Below are 4829 nucleotides of genomic sequence, written 5' to 3'. Positions count from 1 at the left end.
TATTATTATTATTATTATTATTATTATTATTATTAGTTATTATATTTTAAATTAGAAAAAAAATTTCAATCAAATTAGCCATGCAAATTCTATCATATATATGATTATTTATTTTATATAATTAAGCACCTATACTTTTACAAAATATTGATATAGTTTTGTCAAATTTTAAAATTACAACATAAACAAATGAAGTATTTATTTAATTATAAAATAATTATTAAGTTATAATTTTATTTTTCATATTACATTTGTTATTTTATTTAAATATTCCATGGTTGGTAACAGGTATGGTTATAAGAAGAATACATCACATGTTGTAATACAATTTGATGATAAAACAATTGATGGTAAACATTGTATTGATCTTGTACCTATATCATGGACATATATAAAGGAGAGCAAATTGTATTGCAAATATCCTAGTAAAAAAGAATATGCCTTAATCGATAAGATGAGCAAAAGTTTGTCTGATCCCAAAAAATCTTGGAAAGGCTTTGGTATCAGTATTATGACAGAAGCTAGTAAGTATATATCAACTTAAATTGTTGGTAATCTTATTAATTTGTATTCACATATTTAATATATATCTGTATTATTTACTTTCTATACTTAAAATATATATGCACCAGGTATTGTATTTTTAAGTTTTGCATCTAATCTCATTTTACATTTCAGGAAGTTATGAGCAAGGTGTCAGGCGAATGACTCTAGCATTTTCAAATTCAGTAATACATAGTAGTGCAGTTGAAGAGCCTAACAGTTCTGAAGATGAGTGTAATCCTAAAGAGCTATCTGGAAATGAGCTTCAAAAACATTTGAAAGACATTTCATCTTTTATTAAATTGAATCCCACAATTACAGATCATAAAGCAAACTATGGTAGTTTTTATAATTAAACTATATTCATATACTAAATTACACTAAATATAATAATCAAATATTATCTATTTATATTATTACAGATAAAGATCAGTGCGATGCATCATCATCTGAAATATCCTCAGCATCAGAAAAGAAAAAAATTTTAACAAAAAAGAAGTCTTTGAAAAAAAGCATCTGGTCTGATCATTATTTAGGTAAGTTTCTATATTTATTAAGGACAAAGAGACGAAATGGTTTATTTAGTTGAGTTGGCACAGTTTTGTTAAGTTTAAGGGGTCAAACATATGACTCTCATAGTTATCGTCTAAAAATTACTTTAAATAGACTAATTAAATTTTTATTGCTTAAGCCTGTGTTTTATAGCAACAATTTAGCGTATTTAGAACTTAATTTCATGTCTATTGATAATCTTTACCTAAGTAACACCCTAATTAGTTTATTCAGATTTAAACAAAACATTACCCAGTTGGATCATTTATATTATAATACACATTATAAAGATAATGTTAATTATACCTGTGCAACATTCTAAGAAACAAATTGGTCTCAAATGTTGCAAATGTTATGTAAAATTAATATTTTTGACTTTTTTAATCTATATATGTTTAAGTTATTTATAAAAAAAAATAGATTTTTTCTAAATTTCAGTTACTATCTATGTATTTATATTTTGTTCTATTCTTTGCTTTAAAACAAAAAAAAATATATTTACTATGTAATTTTTCTTGATTTTCTCTATTTTTAATTAACTATACTATTTATACTGAACTCATATTTTTAATCCCCACTACAAGCATTACGCTTATAGGGGAGTTTGCTGCTTGTATAATTTGTTATTTCTTTTGTATTTTGTTGTTTGCAAGAAATAAATTATTATTATTTATTTATATTATTATTAAATATATATTGTTTTACAGATGGACAGCTACACTCTGACAATGAATCATCTGAATCATCCTCGATGTCAACTGAAAGGCAATTATTGTTAACAGGAATAAAACCTTCGAAGAAAATGGTTCGCTCTAGCCATAAATTTGGTGAGTCATGTAATTGTCGAAGAAAGATAGTAGATAGTAGTTTTTTAGTTGAGTTATGCAGTTGTATCAATTTGTTTTTCAATATATTATTGTAGATGAAGATAATATACATTCTGATGCATCAATTTCTTCTTTAATGTCTATGGGAAAAATAAATTTATCAAGAAAAAAAATCTTCAAAAAAAGCCCAGTCTTATGAAAAACTAAATTTTGCAACTGAAAAAAGACTTGTTGATGGTAATGGTAATTAATATTATTATAGTAATTATATAATTAATTTTCCTTTTACACATAATAAATTCAGTTACTAAACTTGACTAAATTTTTGCTTTCAATAAATTATTGTTATATATAATATTATGTACTTCACATATTAATTATGGTTTTTATTAATTAATTGAATCTAAAAATTCTAAATATTTAGTTTTTTTAAAACTAGATAATATTAAATAATAACAATCATTGTATAATTTATAATAATAAAAACATTTCTTCTTGTAGCTACATATGCACCAAATAAGAAGCATTGCCCAACATGTGGTCGCTCAGGTATAAATAAATACTACATAAACATTTTAACACATACAGTATCTATATAGTGGACTGTTAAATTAAGCATTGTACTATTTATTTCAGATAATGCTGTAACAGTTACTAAATCTGATTTAGAATCACTCAAAAGAAGTATTGAATATCGAATCAAGGAAGAACAAAAAATAACTCGAGCATTAATTGAGGTTCCAAATAAAACTACAGATATTGAAAAAATACTTAATGACAATATGATTATGGATTTGCCCAAAACGACCTTGGAAAGTTTCAAAGATTTTGAGACAGTTAGAGTCTGACATTGAACTAGTAAAAAAATTGGTGAATACTTATAATTTGTGAATATTGTAACTAATTCATTTTTAATTTGTATTGTCAATTTTCAGAAATGTTTTATCGTTCTCAATATGAAAACCTCTTTAAAAGTAAGTGATAACTTAACAGCAGTTATTCCTAAAATAATCTGTAAAGAGGTTCAACTAATGTACAGTGCGTTTGGAAGGGAAACGAATGGCCAAAAAAATCTTAATATTTCTTCTATCATCACTTATAAATACTTACTAGGTATACTTTATAACATTTGTAACTGTTGGTCAATCCTTTTTTTAGTTACTCAATTTTTAAATTTCAGAAGCACTTACTACTAAACATGAAGGTGTAAAAGGAAAAGACATTTCAAGTATTTTAAGCCGTTGGTTTTCGGGGGCCAAGGACCGCAAAGGAGGGAAGAAACTTAGAATGAAGAATGACTGAAAAATAATAAATTAATCAAAAAAATGAATATGGCTTAAATAAAACTATTATTTTATACTTAATACTTAAATTAGTTACCTACCTGTTTTTCTTATATTACATTTTACTCCAAATAAATAAATAAAAACCTTAAAGCTCAAATACAGTGAAACTTTCATGTAACAAACTTCCATTTAACGATTTATTTTTGAGAACCTTGATCTTCATTGTTAATTATGCGTTTATTCTATTTAACTAATTCCTCTGTAATACATATTTATTTGTTCCACTTTCCTCCGAGACTTTGTTAAACAGAAGTTTCACTGTATGTAGTTATTTATGAGATAATTTCCAAGATTAACCTTTTGAAAGTAACAAAATAGAGGTGCAAATATTTATTATACAGAATACAGTTATTACCCAGGACATAATGTGTCAGTGTCATAATATATGCATATAATTATCTATCGGTAAGGGTAGTTCACTACTGGTAAAGCCTTATTAACCCTGACATATAACACTACTATGACTAACAGTAACGCGCCAGCAGATTTAGGCAATATACTTGGCATAATATACTGTCATGTCTAGTATAATAATATTTTACCAGTACTGATTGGTACTGGAAGTACAGTACTGGGAATACAGTACCAATCAGTACTGGGAGTACAGTACCGATCAGTACTGGGAGTAAAGTACCGATCCAGTAATGGTAAAGCGTTATCATCCCAGACATATGACAGTACTGGCCTAACACCGGCGGTCAGTAATGTGCCAGTATTAGCCAGTGCTTTTATTTTTTCGATATCAGAACTGAAAAAAAAGTTATTCTAGTTTGAAAACCGCAAAACTAATGAATTTTGAAATAATAAAAACATTTTTTGTATTAGTGATATCGAAAAATTAAAAACAACGTTGTACAGTCAATGTTTTCCTTATTATGTGGTGAAAATTTCGTTTCTTAGTTCTGACTGTAGCCGTTTCGGTTCTTTCCCGTGCGAAACGGTTTTTACGGACGAATTTATACAGGTGTAGGCGTGTAGCGTCCTCTTAACTTTTTAACTTAATTTTAAATTTTATCGCCTTGCCTATCATAGGATATATAAAAATATGGCTCACACGCAATCAACCGGTGGTTGTGTTGAAAGTCACGCACCTGCAAGCCGAAAGTGAAAGCACGTCGCTCATAATCTTCCTTATAAAAGTAATAATTGATATAGCTGTATACAACCATATTATTGTTATATAATTCAAATGACACGAACTAAAACTACGAGAATATAACAATAACAATAATAAATTGTCGTCGTGTTTATGTGAACAGTTTTTCCATCAAATATAGTTCGTAATAATGGTATAATATTATAATAAATAATACTCAATTGTTAAAATGCTATATTGAGCTAGATATTTCAGATATTTTTTTTAAAACTAAATAAGCTTTTTTTTTTAAAGTGTTTGTACTACATTTACAATATACCTCTATTGTGATTTGAGGTAAATAAACACAAAAAAATAATACGAAAAACCGAACAGATTTATTAGTTTTATTTATGAGAAAAAATGAGTCTTCTCATAAATCATAAAGTCTGATAGCAGTAAATGGGTTTTGGAAAATACGGCATT

At 26.7% G+C, this 4829-nt stretch overlaps 1 pseudogene; it reads left to right on the top strand.

Annotated features, from left to right (window-relative positions):
* Positions 1–241: 241 nt before the first annotated feature.
* On the top strand, positions 242–3287 carry LOC132936339 (uncharacterized; annotated as a pseudogene).
* The last annotated feature ends 1542 nt before the right edge of the window (positions 3288–4829 follow it).

The sequence above is a fragment of the Metopolophium dirhodum genome, chromosome 1 (assembly GCF_019925205.1).
Source record: "Metopolophium dirhodum isolate CAU chromosome 1, ASM1992520v1, whole genome shotgun sequence".
Taxonomy (NCBI): Eukaryota; Metazoa; Arthropoda; class Insecta; order Hemiptera; family Aphididae; genus Metopolophium; species Metopolophium dirhodum.
Note: the sequence above shows the minus strand (reverse complement) of the source record. Positions and strands in the feature narration are given on the sequence as shown.